The 20,981-nt window shown below is 41.0% G+C and overlaps 1 long non-coding RNA gene and 1 pseudogene across 2 annotated transcripts; one reads left to right on the top strand and one right to left on the bottom strand.

The window, feature by feature from the left end:
- Nucleotides 1–1,668: 1,668 nt before the first annotated feature.
- Nucleotides 1,669–17,246, bottom strand: LOC129532994 (uncharacterized). 2 transcript variants are annotated; one of them, XR_008678986.1, is made up of 6 exons: nucleotides 17,116–17,246; nucleotides 14,952–15,032; nucleotides 9,534–9,662; nucleotides 9,209–9,284; nucleotides 2,726–2,862; nucleotides 1,669–1,813 (listed from the first exon to the last, which is right to left on the bottom strand). It is a non-coding gene; the product is annotated as an uncharacterized lncRNA (long non-coding RNA). The 2 variants fall into 2 exon arrangements; XR_010133235.1 differs by lacking the exons at nucleotides 14,952–15,032; nucleotides 17,116–17,246 and having other exon boundaries at nucleotides 9,534–9,700.
- LOC115934515 (uncharacterized) lies at nucleotides 10,569–10,684 on the top strand (annotated as a pseudogene).
- Nucleotides 17,247–20,981: the final 3,735 nt, after the last annotated feature.

Genomic DNA, 20,981 nt, shown 5'->3' with positions numbered 1-20,981 from the left:
GCATGAGCCACTGCTCCCGGCCCAGCAAAATGAAAACTCTTGTGTCAAAGCTAAGCAGCAGTTTTAACCACTGGAATTATGGTCAGTCACCCTGAGAATGAGAATTTGCCCTTATGTAAAAGTATAGAACCAAGGGCTAGTATTGGCCAGGTCCAGGTCCATTCTGCCCACATGCAGTAAATCAATCACTGTAACACAGGTTTTGCAAAAGAGCGAAGATTTATCCACAAAGCCCCAGCACTAAGACAGGAGAACAGCTCTCAAATCCACCTGACCGAAGATAAAGTTTAGGGATATTTATGCGTTAGGGAAGTGGGATGGTCTAAGGCATGGGGAAAGGTGATTGGCACTGGGGGAAAAAAAGACGTTAACAGGTTTGTTCTGCACAAGTATAGTCAGGGCTCGTGGCATTTCATAGGACATATGTACAGAAAATGGTGGTGTTAGCATGATCTGAGGGTGGAGTTTTTGGCCTTCTCACATCAAAAGGCCACCTCTTGAGCACTAGTGCAGACCCAGCTGAAGCATTGGTGGTTTCCACCAGTTTGAACTAGACAGGAGCTGGCCCAAATTCCTGAGAAACAACCATCTTTTTGCTCCCGTTACCATGGTGACCTACGAACACTGTCTACAAAGTAGTGAAGGTTAAGTTTCAGCATTCAGTGGCAAGGCCTTCAGCTATCTTGGCTTTCAGCTTCATGGAAAAAGGAAAACAGATAACAAAAAGCAAGGGACCAAAAGCAAGAAAGGCAGGCAGACCCGATCAAATTTACTCCTTGGTATCAGGGCCAAGGGCCACCTTAGGAACCTGTGCACTGCTGACTTGTCCCGGGAAGGACCTGGAGGGCAAAGGGGTTTGGTGTGCCTCAGACAGGAAATGCTCACCAAATACCAGCTGGGTGCTTTGAATTTTGAAATAAAAACAATTTCAACTATACAAGGAAATTTCCTAAACTAATCTTTACCTGGGAGATAAATTTAGAATTAGCTCTTCCATGAAGTAGAGAGAAAACAGAACTTGGCAAAATGTTAATGCTTTTATCAAAATCGCTTAAAATGATTATGGATTAAAACTTGACTTTGAGAATTCCTGGCCACTTTGTCACATTTATACTTCTCCTTCCCCCGCCCCAATAAGAGACATATTTGTTTGACATGCTTTATTTATTTTTCTTGTTATTTTCTTGTTGTTGTTGTTGTTGTTGTTGCTGTTTTGTTGACAGGCAGGAATGCAGTGGTTCCATCTTGGCTCACTGCAGCATTCACCTCCCCACCCTCCCCCACACCCTCCTCCTGCTCAAGCAATCCTCCCACCTCAGCCTCCTGAGTAGCTGGGATTATAGGCGCATGCCACCATTCCCAACTAATTTTTGTATTTTTTGTAGAGATGGGGTCTCACTATGTTGCCCAGGCTGGTCTCCAACTCCTAGGCTGCCTGCCTTGGCCTCCCAAAGTGCTGGGATTACAGGTTTGAGCCACCATGCCCGGCCTGGCTGCTTTTACTTTTTCCCTTTTTTCTTTCCTTATTTTCAGCTGCAGGAATGTAGCCAATTCAGAGGCCTTATTCCCCATAATTTGGAACTTTCGTTTGGATTTGATCAAGTCAGATAGAGTTGGTCAAACCCAAAATAAATCTAATATATTAGATTTATAATTTATATTAGATTACTGAGTGCTCTAATGGTAAGAAGAAATTAAGACCAGCTGGTTGTTAATCTTAACTTTAGCCATTAAGGAGAATTTCCAAAACAAAACCCCAATTCAGCTACTTACCTAGGAATGGGGCTCAGGATGAAGACTGCTCTCTGCCATCCTAGAAGCAGAAAAAAACCCTCAAACTCGCCTTACCTGTTCAAAGCAAGTTGAAACTCCAGAAAGGAGTTGCCTGCTCTCCATCATTATGGAAGCAGGAAAAGCTCACTTTCCTTGTTGAAAGTGAGTAAAACTCCAGAAAAGGAGTTGTACAGCAAAATAAACCTTAGATTTCAACCAAATTTTGGGAGATCAGGGATTCTCTGGAGGGGGCAGCTCCCAGGCCTAAGCAAATTGACCTATTAGTTTGAGCAATAAAGATAGCTCCAGCCAGATAGGAGATTTGCCAAAGGTCAAGGGCATCTCCACTTGACTTCCTTCATGGTTGCCAATCTGTGAACCAAAAAGTATCTGAGACAGGCCTCAATCAACTTAGAAAATTTGGCTGGATGCTGTGGCCCATGTAATCTCAGCACTGTGGAAGGCCAAGGCAGGCAAATCACTTGAGGTCAGGAGTTTAAGACTAGCCTGGCCAACATGGTGAAACCCCGTCTCTACAAAATTATCCAGGTGTGGTGGCGGGTGCCTGCAATCCCAGCTACTCAGGAGGCTGAGGCAGGAGAATCACTTGAACCCAGGAGGTGGAGGGTGCAGTAAGCTGAGATTGCACCACTGCACTCCAGCCTGCGTGACACAGTAAGACCCCACCTGGGGGGGGGAAAAAAAAGAAATTTTAGAAAATTTATTTTGTCAAGATTAAGAATGCATGCCCAGGGGCCAGGTCTGTGCCTTCTCCAAAGATGATTTTAAGGGCTTCAATATTTAAAGGGGAAAGGACAGATATTGGGGAAAGAGAAAGAAATTTTAAAAGATGTGGGTAGATAAGAGACAAACAGTTGCATTCTTTTGAGCCTTTGGCCATCACCGAATACACAATTTACACGTGAGAGGGCCTTAGAGGAAAGTTACTTACGTCTTCGTCTAACTCAGCAAATCTGCATTTTTACATCAGTGGAAGCAATCAGACATGCATTTGTCTCAGGTGAGCACAGGGATGACTTAGAGTTCTGTCCTTTGTCCTGCATCTGTGAAGATAGGCTGTCAATTTACCTGGCCAGAGTAAAATTCAACAGAACAATTTTAGGGTAAAGATCTTGGGGCCCACAAGAAATTTCCTAATGGGCAAATTGTGAAGAAGGTATGTAGCTTTTTAAATTCTTTGTAGCTATCTTATTTAGGAATAAAATAAAAGGCAGGTTTGCCTGACGCAGTTCCCAGCTTGACTTTTCCCTTTGGCTTAGTGATTTTGGGGTCTTAAGATTTATTTTTCAGGGCCGGTCGCGGTGGTTCACGCCTGTAATCCCAGCACTTTGGGAGGCTGAGGCGGGCGGATCACGAAGTCAGGAGATCCAGACCATCCTGGCTAACACGGTGAAACCCCGTCTCTACTAAAAGTACAAAAAATTAGCTGGGTGTGGTAGCGGGTGCCTGTAGTCCCAGCTACTGGGGAGGCTGAGGCAGGAGAATGGCGTGGACCCGGGAGGCGGAGCTTGCAGTGAGCCAAGATCGCACTACTGCACTCCAGCCTGGGCAACACAGCAAGACTCCATCTCAAAAAAAAAAAAAAAAAAAGATTTATTTTTCTTTCACGTAAGAATGAGATGCTCTGAGTAGTTTGAAATTTGTATAACTATCTGTTGGGACTCAGAAGACAATATCCCCAAACAAAGGCCTCAGAAGCGAGTTTTCCTCTGACCTTCTCCTGTCCTGTCTCTCAGTCCCATTGTTCCCAAGGCAGGTCATAGAAACCAGAACCCTGTTTCCCGAAAGCCAGTCATAAAACTTAAAATAACATCTAACTTTCCCTCCATCTTTTTTTTTTTTTTTTTTTTTTTTTTTTGAGAAGGAGTCTCGCCCTGTCACCAGGCTGGAGTGCAGTGGTGTGATCTCAGCTCAGTGCAGTCCAATCTCCACCTCCTGGGTTCAAGTGATTCTCCTGCCTCAGCCTCCCGAGTAGCTGGGACTACAGGCGTGTGCCACCATGCCCAGCTAATTTTTGTATTTTTAGTAGAAACGAGGTTTCACCATATTGGCCAGGCTGGTCTCAAACTCCTGACCTTGTGATCCACCCGCCTCAGCCTCCCAAAGTGCTGGGATTACAGGCGTGAGCCACCGCAGCCCGGCGCCTCCATCTTTCTGTGTGAAACCTGACCATAAAGAAATGATCTGACCTACCTTGTTTGACTGTAGGTCATAAGACCCCCATTCCAGAGAGGGTTCTGCCCCATCCCCAGCAGGAAGGAATGTATGCACACAGAGGCCAAGAAGAATCTGAACAGACAGGCCTTACTACATTTCCCCACTCAGTCTATTGGCATTGGATCTGCCCTTTTTGTTCAATCAGATTTCTACACAGCTGTCCATACTTTGTTGAACCTAAGCATAAAAATGGACAATGTCCTCTTTATCTTTGGGTCTTCACTCTGAAGACTTCTGTGTAAATTTGTATGCCTTTTCTCCTATTAATCTGCCTCTTGTCAGTGATTTTCAGTGAACCTTCAGAGGGTAAAGGGGAAGTTTTCCCTTGGCCTCTGCATATCTATAGTTTTGTAAAGGAGAAACAAAAATGAATTCACGGGAAAACTAGAGTCCTAGGGAATAGAGGTGAAAAAAGGATTTGCAGTTCTTGTAAATCCTTCCTTTTCCACAGCCTATCATTATTTTAATTAATTCTTTTTCGAGATGGAGTTTCACTCTTGTTGCCCAGGCTGGAGTGCAGTGGCGCAATCTCGGCTCACCACAACCTCCGCCTCCTGGGCTTAAGCGATTCTCCTGCCTCAGCCCCCCGAGTAGCTGGGATTACAGGCATGCGCCACCACGCCCAGCTAATTTTGTAGTTTTAGTAGAGAGATGGGGTTTCTCCATGTTGGTCAGGCTGGTCTCGAACTCCCGACCTCAGGTGATCCGCCTGCCTCAGCCTCCCAAAGCGCTGGGATTACAGGCGTGAGCCACCGCGCCTGGTCCGTAGCCACTTTTAAATAGCAGAATTAAATAACCTGCTTTTCAACATTGACATCCTGGTAAAAACAAATGGGTTAATGGTGTCAACTTCCTTTATGAAATTCTAATAGAATGTCTTTTCCTACAATCAGAAACACATTTCTATTTGCATCTATCTTTATAATTTAAATAACAACTTGAATCTGTTCCTTGCTCCACAAACCTTGTAATGGTGCTTGGCTTAAACAATGCAATTTTGTTTAACCTGAAACTGTAGCTGCTGTTTGCTATTAGGAAAAGTAGCACTTTAGAATTTGTTTGGTATATCATAAGAACAGATTCCTAAAATTCTATTTTATTTACCCAGTAAATATAAGTCATTGGGCTAAAGAAGACACTCAAGGGCAGCAACCTCTAATTCAGAGCTTTTGCTTGAAGAACAATGTAGCAAGAGTACATGAGTGACCGGGGTAAAACAATTCTTTTTAGTTGTGAAACAAAAATTCTGAAGTGGGAGATGCCTTGTGATTTGAGAAGTGCCCCATTGTTGGAGCCACTTTTAATACAGTTTCCTTCTCTGTACTTAGGGGATAGCAACTTTATAAACTCCTCCACCCTTTTAGGAAATTTAGAAGAAGATACTTGAAAGAGAGTAAAATAGAAAGGATTGAATTCGGTGGTAAATAAAATTTAAGGGAGCCCACTGTTTTTGACTGAGCTCCTGCACTCGGCCCCAACAACCAAACCAAAATGGAGTCACCTACTGTTTTTGACTGAGCTCCTGCACTTGGCCCCAACAGACCAAACCAAAATGGAGTCACTCACGTCAAGCACCACACAATCAAACTGAAACTTTAAAAAACAGAACAATTTCCAAATAGGTAGTTTTCCCCAAAACCAAAGAGATTCACAGCAACCACTTGTAAAGGACCCAGTTAACCTGAGCAGACATGATAAGGAAGCCCTCTCTGCTTTAACCCATCAAGGAAAGTAACCTGAAGTAGTAACCTAATGTCACTTTTTGCCCTATGCTGTTTCCTTGTTCTTGCTCAAGCTACCTTATAAAAACCAACTGTTCTGCCATGCCCAAGGGAGCTCCCTCTAGTTTATAAGCAGGATGCTGCCTGATTCATGAATTGCTAACACATGTCAGTTAGTTCCTTAAATTAAATTCACTGATATTTTGTTTTTTAATGTATTGTGAGATTCAGAAGTGGGAGTAATTTTAGGCAAAGATATTCTCACATTCAAAGAAAGCTTGATCTATTCTCTCAAACAATGATGGACCAAATTTAAGATTACCTAACTGAAAGTCATGGGAAACCAAGCTCTGAATCTACTAAGTGACATAATAATGTTTTTAATATTTATACGGCCAGAAATTAATGTCACTTTTGGCATCGTAAACACTGCTGGTGGCTGGGTGTGGTGGCTCATGCCTGCAATCCCAGCACTTCGGGAAGCCAAGGAGGGTGGATCGCTTGAGCTTGGAGTTCAAGAACAGCCTAGGCAATATAGCAAACTCTTGTCTCTACAAAAAATACAAAAATTAGCTGGGCCTGTGGCAGGTGCCTCTAGTCCCAGCTACTTGAGAGGCTGAAGTGGGAGGATGATGGCTTGAGCCTGGGAGGTGGAGGTTGCAGTGAGCTGAGATCATGCCACCGTACTCCAGTCTGTGCAACATAGTGAGATCCTCTCAAAGTAAAAGAAAAAAAAGAAACATTGTTTATTTTGGTTTTGTTTTCTAATCAATTTTCTCTTGTCAGTCATGTATAAAATGGTTTTTAATTTCCTAGCATTTTGTGAAACATTTTTCACAATTTTTAATATATACTATGAGAGTGCCCCATTTTCCTGCTCTTCTAATTATATAGATGGATGTGACCAAATTGTCTAGTAGTATGGTGTAAAAATATGCTGAATTTATTTTCCAAGTCACAGTTGCCAATACCAGATGAGTTCGTGCATTTAAGTTATTTAAAAATACTTTACAAAATATTAAAATATATCTTCTGGCAATCTTTCTTCACAACTATTTTTTTTTTTAACCTTCTAGATACTTTTACAAAATGGCAATAGACAAGAGGTGAACATTACAGACCAATGTTCAGTGAGGCCAGTTAGAGAACTGAAGTTCAGACCAAAGTATTAATACTTTGAGGCACAAATAATTGAATTTTTATAGACAAAGTTATTTTCCTTGGTATTTATCCAAATTTGTACATTTTTATGTCACCTGAATCTAGTAAAAATGCTAATGGTCTCAAGATAAAGGTTTAATTGCCAAGCTACTGTGAGGGTAGTTAGCAAAGCTGATCAGACATTGGATTTAGGATTAGTTGTAGCTTTGCCACTTTGTCTGAGAGCAATGGTTAAAAATGACTTTGAACTATATGGCCAGAGCAGGATTCAAGTATTGGAAGTATTATCTTTGGAATTGTAATTTTTGCAATTCCTAAGTATATTGATTTTCCAGGGCTGAAGTAACCACAAACTTGGTGGCTTAAAACGAAAGATGATTGTTTTGTACTTTCAGAGGCCACAATTCAGAAATCAAGGTGTCAGCAGGGCCATGCTCCCTCCGAAGGCTCTAGGGGAGAATCCTTCCAGCCACCAGAAGCTGCAAGGAGAATCCTTTCTGCTTCTGGTGGCTCTTGAAGCTCCTTGGCTTGTGGGATCATAACTTCAACCCCTGCCATTTTCACTTTTTTTTTTTTCCAGACAGAGTCTTGCTCTGTCACCCAGGCTGGAGTGCAGTGGCAGAATCTCAGCTCATTGCAACCTCTGCCTCCTGGGTTCAAGAAATTCTCCTGCCTCAGCCTCCCAAGGAGCTGGGATTATAGGTGCGTGCCACCAAGCCCAGCTAATTTTTGTATTTTTAGTAGAGATGGGGCTTCACCATGTTGGTCAGGCTGGTCTCGAACTCCTGACCTCAGGTGATCTGCCTGCCTTGGCCTCCCAAAGTGCTGGGATTACAGGCGTGAGCCACCAAGCCAGGGCGTCTCCTACCATTTTCTTAGTCCATTATTTTTGTTGCTATAACAGAACACTTTAGACTGGGTAATTTATAAAGAAAAGAGGCTTATTTAGCTCACAGTTCTGTAGGCTGGGAAATTCAAGATTGGGTAGCTGCAACTGGTCAGGGTCCCACACCACTTCAACTCATGGAAGAAAGAGGAAGGGGAAGCGGGTGTGTGCCAAAAGATCACATGGTGAGAGAGGAAGCAAGAGAGAGAGTCTAGGAGGCTGAACTCACTGTTATAACAACCTGCTCTTCAGTAATTAATCCAGTCCCACAAGAATGAGAACGCTCTCCACTGGGAAGGCATTAACCTATTCATGAGAGACCTGCTCCCATGACCCAAACACTTCCCGTCTCCCAATACTGCCAGACTGGGGATCAGATTTCAACAGGAGTTTTAGTGGGGACAAACCACATCCAAACCATAGCAGCCTCCTTCTTCATATGACTGTCTCCCCTGTTTCTTTGGGTCTCAGATCTCTCTCATTGGATTAAATCCAGCATTATCTCATTTTGAGATCCTCAACTTAATTATATCTGCAAAGACCCCTATATCCAAATAAGGTCACATTCACAGAAAAAGGAGTGGGGTAGCTAGAGCTTATGCATATCTTTTTTTTTTTTTTTTTTTTTTTGAGGCAGAGTCTTGCTCTGTCACCCAGGCTATAGTGCGGTGGTGCAATCTTGTCTCACTGCAACCTCTGCCTCCCAGGTTCAAGTGATTCTCCTGCCTCAGCCTCCTGAGTAGCTGGGATTACGGGCACCTGCCATCACGCCTGGCTAATTTTTGTACTTTTAGTAGAGATGGGATTTCACCATGTTGGCCAGCCTAGTCTCAAACTCCTGACCTCCGGTGATCCGCCTGCCTTGGCCTCCCACAGTGCTGGGATTACAGGTGTGAGCCACCACGCCCGGCTGAGCTTGTGCATATCTTTTGGGGGGACACAATTCAACCTACTGCATTGACCAAGTTCCATGGATTACACTCACCTTTCTCATCTGTCACGTGCTCCTTGGACTTGATGATATGCCAAGCCACAAGCTAAACATGATACATCTTCTGGGACTATCAGCTTTTTCAAAATTTTTTAGAAAAATTTAAGAAATTTAACTGGTAATTTAATGTTAATATTATAATAAATATGTATTGTGGCATAAAATCCAAAATTCACATGAAATTTTAAGACGAAATGTGAGACTCCAGCATATTTTTTAGTTAGGCAATGACTTTTTTTGGCAAGGCCTCCAGAAGAATGAATGGCATTTACTCTTTTGCTGATAGGGTACCTCAGGGTGAAAATCTGGGATTTATCATCACAGCTCTCATTATTTACAAGCAAACTAGAAATCTCTGACATGTAGTAATTTGTCATTTTATCAAGGTGGAAATTTCAATCATTTGTTGCCATAGGCTGCTTTCTAGGAACAAATTACCTACTGAGTCTTTCCAGTTGATCATATAGCTTGGGCTCCTGGGTTTAACAATATTTTTCTCTGGTTCTCACCTATTCTATGGGAGATATGATAAAATACAGAGTCATATGTGAATTTTAGAATTTGCACAAGTGATTTATTCAACACATATTTATTGTTTGATTGTATGGGGATATAGGAGAGAACCCCGAAAAGAACCAATTCTTGCTCTTTCCAAACAGATAGTTATAGACATTGTATAGATATAGATATAAACATAGACATAGATATGACATAGTACAGGTCTACCATATATCTAGAATTTATGTCAAAATAGGTGGCATACCTGCCATCAGTGCCCGTGCTTGATCAGGATAAACATTGCCAAGTGATCTTGGTGCTCTTTCCTGCTGAATCCTGATATGGCTTCAGGAACACAAGACAGCTGTGCTTCCTGAATACCTTATTCACAAGACTGGTATCAAAAACAAGAGTGCTATATGTTGCTTTAACCAGTGATTTTGATAACGTTACATTTAGAGCAATGCTTTTTATTCATGTTTTTTTTTCCATGAGATGCTTTGGCATCATTATTCACTTAAATTCATCTGAAAAATGAGAGAGCATTAAAGGTAACTCAATGGCTTTCAAAGGTTGCCTAAAGGCTTCACTGTGCTTACTTGATGGCAGAGGTACAACCCATCACCAATATCCATTCTCTTTCCCATGGCAGACATCACTAAGGGAGCAGGACATCTTGCCCCACTGAGCAAAATGTGGTCTCATAATCTCAACCAAATTGCACCAGTGCACCAAGTTGTCATACAGGTAAAATCTGCTAGCCAATCCTGGCCAAGGCAAGTCATCAAAAAGACCTAGAATAAATGAATTCTGCTAAAAACCAAGCAAAAACTTCATAGTGTGAAACACACTGAAATGATCTAATCTACCACTCAAGAAAGTGATTGGCTGTTTAAAGTCAAATGACTTTGGGAGGCTGAAGCAGGAGGGTTGTTGAGCCCAGGAGTTCAGGACCAGCCTGGGCAACATAGTGAGTGAGACTCCCATCTCTACAAAAAAAGTTTTTTAATATATAACAAATATAAATATGTCTGGTGCAGTGGCTCATGCTTGTAATCCTAGCACTTTGGGAGGCCAAGGCAGAAGAATTGCTTGAACTCATGAGTTCGAGACCAGACTGAGCAACATGAAAAAAAACCCATTTCTACCAAAAATAGAAAAATTGACTGCGCTTGGTGCGGTGTGCATGTAGTCCCAGCTACTTGGGAGGCTGACGTGGGAGGATCACCTGAGCCCAGAGGTTGAGGCTGCAGTGAGCTGTGATTGTGCCACTGCACTCCCAGTGACAGAGTGAGACTCTATCACTTCTTGGCCTTTTGGCTAAGATCAAGTGTAGCATCTGTTCTTATCAGAGTGAGACCTTGTCTCACAACCAATAAATAAATAAAGTCAAATATATGGCTGCAAAGACTTCAAAACTAAAAGCCATTGCTACACACTCTAATTATAGAACTTTTCATCTAATGCTCAAGGGCTTGGAAAAGATCCTAATGGTTATTTTATCTCCATTAAAGGCAATTGGATGTGCTTGTGCCCAAGTGGAGACATTTATATTTCATGCCTTTTAAAAAAATTACTATAATTTAGATGTAGTCAATAGGTACTTGGTGAGACTTCAATGCAGTAATAAACACCGAATAGATAAACTTCTCCATCTGTACTTCCTTAATAAGAGGAATAGAGTTCGATGTGCAGATATCTATAATACAACAATTTTCCAAGGTCATTGTCTATTCTAACATTCTTTTGACAATGACTAAGACTTTTTACTCATGTAGACATACAGTTCTCTCACTTGATAATATTAATTTAATCAGTCTAAGCAATTATATAAAGTAGGAAAGATAGAAAATGAAGACCAAAGCCCCGTTTTTAAAACACAAAGAATGATAAAGTATCAGATTGGTGGAATGATGACTCAATTATTATGTAACAGGCTGTACTAAAACATTCAAAAACAGTGACTGACAATGGGTCCATTTTCATCCAAGGTTCCACAAATCACTTCTTATATTGCTTTCAAATCAGTTTGAATAAAAGTAACTGCCTTTCTTAACCAAAACAAGAAAAAAATACAAAACTATCACAGAAGTGTAGGCATTATACAAAACTACTGAAAGTTAGGAGACCTGTCAGGGCCAAGGGAAAATTTCCCCTTTACCCTCTGGAGGTTCTCTGAAAAAATCATGGACAAGAGCCAGATTAATAGAAAAGGCATATAAATTTATTATTAACATGTGCACAGGAGCCTTCAGAACGAAGACCCAAAGATACAGGGGACAGTGTCCATTTTTATGCTTACATTCAACAAAGTATGGAACAATGTGTAGAAATATGATTGGACAAAAGAGCATGCTACTAGACTGAGTGGAAACTCAGCAAGGGCTGTCTGTCTAGATTCTTCTTGGCTTCTCTGAGCAGCATTCCTACCTTTCCTTCCTTCTGAGTATGGGGCAGAACCCTCTCCGGAATGGGGGTCTTGTGACCTACAGTCAAACGAAGTAGGTCAGATAATTTCTTTTCTTTCTTTTTTTTTTTTTTTTTTGAGGTGGAGTTTCGTTCTTGTTGCCCAGGCTGGAGTGCAATGGCACAATCTTGGCTCACTGCAAACTCCGCCTCCCCGGTTCAAGCGATTCTCTTGCCTCAGCCTCCCGAGTAGCTGGGATTACAGGCACCCACCATACCTGGCTAATGTTTTGTATTTTTAGTAGAGACGGGGTTTCGCCATATTGGCCAGGCTGGTCTCGAACTCCTGACCTCAGGTGATCCACCCACCTCAGCCTCCCAAAGTGCTGGGATTATAGGCGCCAGCCACCGCACCTGGCCAGATAATTTCTTTACGGCTAGGTTTTACACAGACAGGCAAAGGGAAAGTTAAGAGTGAAAAGGTGTTCTGGTTTCTATGACTTGCCTTGGGAAAGAGGGATTCTAGTTTCTAGCACGAGCTTTGGGGGATAATGGGACTGAGAGACAGGAGGGCAGAAGGTCAGATAAAACTTTTTGCTTCTGAAGCTACTTCTGAGGCCTTCATTTTGGAGTAGTGTTCTCTGAGTCCCAAAAGAATAAAGAAAAAGTATGGAGAGCACAACTCAAAGTAATTTACATAAAAGAGGAACTAAGGAAAATGTTTCTATATTTAAAATATATATATATACTTTTTTTTTTTTTTTTTTTTTTAAGAGATAGGGCCTGGGTCTGTGTTGTCCAGGCTGGAGTACAGTGGCTCAATCATAGCTCACTTCAGCCTCAAACTCTTGAGCTCAAGTGATCCTCCTACCTCAGCCTCCCAAGTAGCTAGGACTACAGGTGAGTCACCACACCTAGCTAGCTAATTTTTTTTTTTTTTGTAAGAGACAGGATCTTACTATGTTACCCAGGCTAGACTCAAACTCCTAGGCTCAAGTGATCCTCCCACTTTGGCCTCCTGAAATGTTTGGATTACAGGCGTGAGCCACCATGCCTGGCCATGGCAGATATTTCTCTGCCCAGATAAATGTAAATACAGTGGAACACTTAAACCAAGGATCCTTGGTTTTGTAGTGAAGACAGGACCCAGCTACCACTGCCCCCCCATATTCTGCACCTTGAGCCTTCCTCATTATGAACACATTTTCTACAAAGCTAAATATAGATCGGAAGGGCTTATAAAACATTGTTGAAGATACTGCTGCATCATTTGAAAATGAGTTCTTTAAAAACAATGGTATCTTCACAAATTGTTTATTTGTATCTTTAACACACATGCACACACACGGGAAAAAAGAACTCAAAAACAAGGAAACTCTGGAAACAAATGGGCACAATAAATACATTTATTTTAAAATTTTGATGAGTGCTTAAATTCACTAAATGGTATTTTAGCCCATAGAAAAATTTCTCATTTAGAGGAGAGCAAACAAAAATGAGCCATACAGATCCACATTACTCCTTAATTAAGAGGGGAAATTGCTTATCTCCATATTAACAAAGATTAAATACCTAACTAGAAAAAAATATTTGGCTGGGCATGGTGGCTCAGGCCTATAATCCCAGCACTTTGGGAGGCCGAGGCGGGCGGATCACCTGAGGTCAGGGGTTCAAGACCAGCCTGGCCAACATGGAGAAAACCCGTCTCTACAAAACTAGCTTGGTGTGGTGGCGCATGCCTGTAATCCCAGCTACTCGGGAGGCTGAGGCAGGAGAATCGTTTGAACCTGGGGGGTGGAGGTTGCGGTGAACTGAGATTGTGCCATTGCACTCCAACCTGGGCAACAAGAGTGAAACTCCATTTCAAAAACAACAACAACAAAAAAAAAAAAAAGAAAAAGAAAAAGAAAAAATATTTATTGTGATCAAAACAGATTTATCAAGAACAGGAACTTGGTGGATAATATGAGAAACATTTTAGTCTACTACTATAAATTGCACAAAATGCCCATGTTAATTGCCTGCTTATAAAGGGCATTCCTTTGACTATTTTGGAAGGTAAAGGCAATTTGAAGGGAACTTCTTCTGGATAAATAATGTTCCATAAAAGTCACACATAAAACCAAGCAATCATGTGCCTTTGGATTTCATAACAAAGACAGGAACAAACCATGACAGCCCCCTCTCCTTTTGTTGAGGGCTCCTCATTATAATTCATGGGAGTGGTTGGGAGAAATCATCCTAGATCATTCTGCATGATGGTTGGTGAGGTTTCACACATTATTAGCTGTCTTGAAGGGTTGCTCCACTAAAACTCATTCCATGTAGTAAAGTCTCATCATTTTTAAAGTCTCAGACTTCATATCCCTAATTCTGTTAAATTCTCAATAACTCAAAGCAGGTAACAAGATCTTTGAAACAATAGGACAGAAGCTCTCAAAATTTTAATTTGATTATGAAGGGTTCAGAATATATTACCCCAAAATATGGCACATTGGCACACTGAATATTTTAAGATGAGGGATTTGAGAAATGGCAGGTGCTGGAAGGACTCTCTGAGCTTCCTTTGAAACAGCTTACAAGACCCTCATGTGAGAGGTGTCCTCCCTATATGTGCAGAAAAGGAGAATCCTTATCTCCAAAGACGGAAGGCTGCTGAGAGGAACCCGAATGAATGTGCCTTGCCCCAGTTTACCACTCTTAGCTCATACCCCTTTTTGTCCTATCACATTTTCCCACGATTTTCCACTCTTCATCGAGCTCGAGTTTCACCATTTCTTTGGGTCTCCATTTCCTTATGAAGGCTCCCACAACATGTAAATTTTGTATTAAATCAATTTGCATACTTTTATTAGTCTATCTTTATTCAGTCTAATTTACTGGGGCCTCAGCCAATGAATTTAAGATGGATAGAAGGAACATAATTTTTTCCTCCCCTACAATTGTGAACAAGTAAATAGAATTCATTTATTCGGCCAATGTTTATGGAGTACCCACTATATACCAAGCATTGATTGAGGTCCTGGGAATTCAGTGGTAGGAAAAACAATCTTCCTGCCCTCATAGCACTTACATTCATTCCTGTGGGTGTAGAGACACAAATAAATAAATAGTCAAGTATTTTTAGAGAGTAATTAGTGTTACTAAGTGAATAAATAAGTGGGGTAGGATGGCGACTGTTGGGTGTATTAATGGTAGGGTTGTCCTGCAGCCCCTGTCTCTCTCCCATCCCACCTTGTCTCTGCTTCATCCTACTCTGCAGATACACATTCTCTACCTCTCTGTGTACTCATCTGGTGAAGACATCTACTCCACAGCTCTCAGCTCACATCTTCCTGGTTAAAGAAGCCAGACTGGACTGAAAAAGAATACAGATATGAATTCCCCTGGTCTAGTCAACTATAGCCAAGATAGAAACATTTTAGAAAACAAAAGATACAGTTTACTTACAAAGAAAGAGGGAGTTAGACTTTGGAAAAACAGACTTTTCAAATTAGAAAACAAAAACATATATTGTATATGTATATATTATATATGTGTGTATATATAGATATATATAATATATAGATATATAATATATATCTATATACCTATATATTATATATCTATATATAATATAGATATTATTATTATATTATATTACTATATATACTAGATATTACTATATATAATATCTATATATTATATATAATATATAATCTCTATATATTATATATAATATATAATCTATATATAGATATATAATATATAGATATATATCTATATATAATATATCAATATATATTACATATATATAATATATATATATATATATAGATATATATTTTTTAGACAAGGTCTCACACTGTTTTCCAGGCTAAGTAGCTGAGACTACAGGCATGCCCCACCACACCCGGCTAATTTTTGTACTGTTAGTAGAGACAGGGTTTTGCCATGTTGGCCAGGCTGGTCTTGAACTCCTGACCTCAAGTGATCAACCTGCCTTGGCCTCCCAAAGTGCTGGGATTACAGGCACGAGTCACCATGACCGGCCCCAAACAAACATTTAAAGGAAAAAAAAACCCTCAAAGTTACCAAGATTATAATAGTTACATTGGGCAGCTTGTGGTGGGGAAACAGCACCATTCCCACATGATTAGCATTGTCACAAAGGTTATGATGTGTCTTCAGACATTCCTTAGCAAAAATCAGAGGTAAAATTATTTTGGTTAGGGAGTTTAGTTTTACAAGAAATAAGTCAAGATTTTCTTATTTTGGAGATCAGAACTAGTCGGGGTGGTTTTGGTTTATCTCAGGGTGCAAAGCTTTGTTTGTCCTGAATTTGATTTGTAAAGTGCTCAATCATGTTGGAAACAGGGTGAAGTATCAGCTTTTGCTTCTACAAGTTATAAGGTACAAGCACAGCAGCCAGGGCCCATCCGCATGAAAGGAAGCAGTTAAGGAGGTCCCTCTGCACCGGACAGGCTTCCAGAAGAAAGTGCTTGCCACTGGCTGGACATGCTAAGCCTGGTTAAGCCTAACGACATAGCCATAGACTTCTATACTGCAGATTCCTGAGTCTCCGTGTTTGACCACTGCTTTTCATAAAGCATTTTCATGCCTGTTCATACAGCCAATCCCCTCATAGCCTGTGAGAATAGTTAACACTTATGAAGCACTTCCTCTATGTGCCAAACAGTTAATGAACCTTTGTTAAGCACCAGGCACTATTCTAACAATGTTGCATGTCAACTGTTAATCCACTTAATTCTCATACTATTCCTATGAAGGTAAGGTATGATGATTGTCCCTGTGTTATGGATAATAAAATTGAAGTAATTTGCCCAAAGTCACACAGTTTGAAAATGGTGGAGTTGGAATTTGATCCAAGGTATTCCAGCTCCACAGTCCATGCTTTTAACCATTGTCCTAAGTGGCCTCTCCAGAAATGAGTGTTATTCTAATTTTACAGACGAAGGAATAAGCGGTTTGCAGAAATTATCTAACTTGCTCAAAGTCACTATTAGAATTATAATGCAGCCGGGCACGCTGGCTCACGCCTGTAATCCCAGCACTTTGGGAGGCCAAGGTGGGCAGATCACAAGGTCAGGAGCTCGAGACCAGCCTGACCAACATGGTGAAATCCCATCTCTACTAAAAATACAAAAAAAATTAGCTGGGCATGGTGGCGCGCACCTGTAATCCCAGCTACTCTGGAGGCTGAGGCAGGAGAATCGCTTGAACCCAGCAGGAGGTTGCAGTGAGCCTAGATCACGCCATTGCACTTCAGCCTGGGGGACAGAGCAAGACTCCATCTTAAAAAAAAAAAAAAAGAATTATAATGCTGAGATTTTATATTAGGTCTTTCGACTTCCCACCAGGTTTCCTTCAATAATGACAACAGCAATAACAAAGTTAACACTTTCATATAGGGCTTACCATGTACTATGCACTTTACTTACATGGGCTCATTTCATCCACAGCTCTGTGGCATTCGTATTATTATTACTGCCATTTTACATGAAGAAGTTGAGGCATAGAGAGGTTAAATAACTTGCCCAAAGCCACACAGCTGGAAAATGGCAGAGTTAGGATTTGAACTCAGGCAGTCTGTTCTCAGAATCTACACTCTTAATTATGACATCACACCGCCTCTCCATGCTGTACACTTGTGTTTCTCAGGGGGACCCAGTAAGGGAAAAGAGGAAAGGGAAGGACGCTAACATTTGCTGGTTATGCTTCTGTATCCTCTCATAGATTATATTATTGTTGACATTTTCACTGCTCCTCTATATCAGATATGTCCTTATGGGATTATGCTTTGCATTGATATTAGTTTGGACATGACTTGCTTTGGCCAATGACATGTGAATGGAAATGTTGCCACTTCAGAGCAGAAGTTATAAATGCCACTGTGAGATTCTGCCATCTCTCGTTTGCCTCTGTCACAAGACCTGCCTTTCCCAGAGAGAAGTTGCTGCTTTTTTTTGAGACAGGGTTTCACTCTGTTGCCCAGGCTGGAATGTAACGGCACAATCTCTGCTCATTGCAATCTCTGCCTCCTGGTCCCAAGCGATCCTCCCACCTTAGCCTCCTGAGTAGCTGGGACTATCGGCATGTGCCACCACTCCTGGCTAATTTTTGTATTTTTTTTTGTAGAGATGGGAGTTTTGCCATGTTGGCCAGGCTGGTCTCCAATTCCTGGGCTCAAGTGATACACCTGCCTCACCTTCCCAAAGTGCTGGGATTACAGGCATGAGGCACTATACCCGGCCAGAAGCTGCTTCTTCAGTGTTGGTCTTGAAATGAAGATTTGGAGCAGAGCCACAGCTGGCATGCCAAAGATATGAATGTGTACAAGAAGTACCTTTGGGTAAGCCACTGAAATTTGAGACTTGTTTGTTTCTACAGCATAACTCAGCCTAAGCAGACTTTTATGTGTGTATTAAAAGTTTAAGGCTGGGCGTGGTGGCTCATGCCTGTAATCCCAGCCCTTCGGGAGGCTGAGGCAGGTGGATCACTTGAGGTCAGGAGTTCGAGACCAACCTGGCCAACATGGTGAAACCCACTCTCAGGCCAGACGTGGTGGCTCACGCCTGTAATCCCAGCACTTTGGGAGGCTGAGGCAGGCAGATCACGAGGTCAGGAGATCGAAACCATCCTGGTTAACATGGTGAAACCCCATCTCTACTAAAAATACAAAAAATTAGCCAGGCGTGGTGGCCGGCGCCTGTAGTCCCAGCTACTCGGGAGGCTGAGGCAGGAGAATGGCGTGAAGCTGGGAGGCGGAGCTTGCAGTGAGCCGAGATCGTGCCACTGCACTCCAGCCTGGGCAACAGAGCTTCTGTCTCAAAAAAAAAAAAAAAGGAAAAAAGAAATTTAATAATTTTAATCTTCACAATAACCCTATTAGGTAGGTATAATTAGCTCCAGGAAGAAACTAAGATTCTTAGAGGTTTTGTAATTCGCTCAGAAATTTAGAAGTGTAGGAGCAAGGGTTTAGGTTTCCTTCTTCCTAACATAACCCTTGTTTTGTTTATGTATCTATCACCCACCCCGAGAAGTGTGCTTTAAGAGGTGCTGCCCACTCACCTACTACACACCAGGAGCATGAGTGACTAACTGCAATTAGTCAAGGCAATCATGGTGGTTTCATTTCCTTTGACAGTAATAGGTTTGCCAGTAAATGGGTCTGTGAGCCAATTATGACCATAAAACAGGAAGATACAAATTGAGGATCTGAATGCCAATCCTGCTTCAAATACAATTCTGTCCCTATCAGCACCAGTCACAGGTTTTGGTTGCCAGTAAAACTCATATGATATAACAGACTTCATTCTAATACTTCATTTTTTAACTTTATAGAGTGATACAATGCGGGAATACAGAGTGCATAGTATCTTCATGTCATCTGGAGGCTCAGAGGCTACTATGTATACATTTTCTTGGCCTCCATCACCTTTCTAGGGTGTGTATAGCTCCTGAGGAAGATTGAAGTGCCCGGCTTCACTTGGTAGGTCTCTCATCAGTTGTCTGTCTGGGTGCCAACTCATAGCTCTCCCAGCTCACGTGGAGATCCACAGATAGGGGATTTCACAGCAAACAAGGCAGGTAGTCAGTTCCTAGCACAAAGCATTCCTCAACTAGCTTAACTTGGTAGTTGCCAAGGGAACAGTGCTGTGAGAAGGCAGACCCAAGGTCACCTTCCCAGGTAGACCTGAACATGTTCAGAGATGTTAACCCTTATTGATAGGCAGTCGGCTGGAAGCTTCAAGAAAAGATTTCCAGGCCCTCAAAAAGAGACACAGACAATAAAGTCTCACTCCTCTGGACATTTTTGTGTCTGAAGTTGATGCTTGGAACTACGTTTTCCTGGCCCATTCAGTTTCCCACACTCCACTCTAAGACATCTATCTTTATAATTTCTCCACTTTCATCAAATTTCTTCCCGTTCTTACTTTCAATGGGTATCTTGCTTCCTGTTTAAATTAGAAAATGGAAGCAATGAGATAAAATTTTGACACATTCCCACCACCACAGACCCATCAATTTCCTTTTTAATCCATATTCTCCACCTTCTCTCCTGTTACTACAGATACATTGTTTATAAACAATCCAAGGTTTCCCTTGCCACTGTGCTTTAGACCTTATCCCCAAGGACGACTCTAGCACTGTAAACACCTCCTCTTTTCTAGCCAAACATTTCCATCAGTGTATTTCCTTTAGTATTTCCTATTTTAAAATATGTCTCCCTGTTGACCCCACATCCTACTCCAATTATTGGCTCATTTCTCAACTCTCTATGACAGCAAGATATCTCACGGGAGTTTTCTATGCTCATTTCCAAATATTCTAGTCTTACTTATTCTGAGTTAGGTTTTCTGTTACTTATAACCCAAGTTACCTTAAATATTAAAATCTTTTAACTCAAAACTTTTTTCCTTTGAATACTGATTGTTACTATGACTCAAGATTATTAAATTGGGAGAAAGTGCTTTGATATGAGAAATTTGTCACTGAAATGGCAGTATATTGTTAACACCCTTCAAAAATGACCAAACAGAATAAAGATATGCTCATATCGAAACTTGAACAAGGAAGATACTGCTTTGAATTTAATATCTACATAATTTTTGTCATAATGTATTCATTTACTTGCCTTAGTATGAAAGTTTTGAGAGATTATGATTTAAGACAAATTAATGTCTTACTTTTGCATCGTACTTTGCAAAAGTACTTTGTGTACTTTTTCAACACTAGATGCTTTGTATTTATTAACAAGAAAAATACCAATTATATAAGATTAGAAAATTTTAAAGTTATTTAGATATATTAAATGAGGTTCAGAATCCTATTATCTTTATTATATGTTTATTCTGTATCTTTATTAGATATCTAATAGCACTTCTAATCCATAAGCAATCTCAATTATATAATGTGTTATAACTGAGCTTAAATAAAAAAATAAACCTGAAATTTTATGAGTTTTCCACTGCATGAGCATATTGAATTGTGGCAATAACATGGTGAGGTCCGCAGGGTAAAACAATTCCTCCACCAGTTTTTTTCTTTAGAGATGGAGAATATGAAGTGTTTATGATAAAAATCAGAATATAAAAAAGAGCCTGAAAGGCTGCAGCAATGTAGGGAACTTTACAAGTTGAAATTTAAACTGGAGCGTCCTTGGGAGTCAAAAAGAACAGCTGCTCAAATACAAAACTGCTTACAACAGCACTTGTGGAAAATAAGCAGGCAACAAGTCTGCAATGCTACAGTGTCTCCTAAAAAGCTACTAAAATGTTGGACTACATTGAGAACATGATTTTTT

Source organism: Gorilla gorilla, chromosome 3 (assembly GCF_029281585.2).
Source record: "Gorilla gorilla gorilla isolate KB3781 chromosome 3, NHGRI_mGorGor1-v2.1_pri, whole genome shotgun sequence".
Lineage (NCBI taxonomy): Eukaryota > Metazoa > Chordata > Mammalia > Primates > Hominidae > Gorilla > Gorilla gorilla.
Note: the sequence above shows the minus strand (reverse complement) of the source record. Positions and strands in the feature narration are given on the sequence as shown.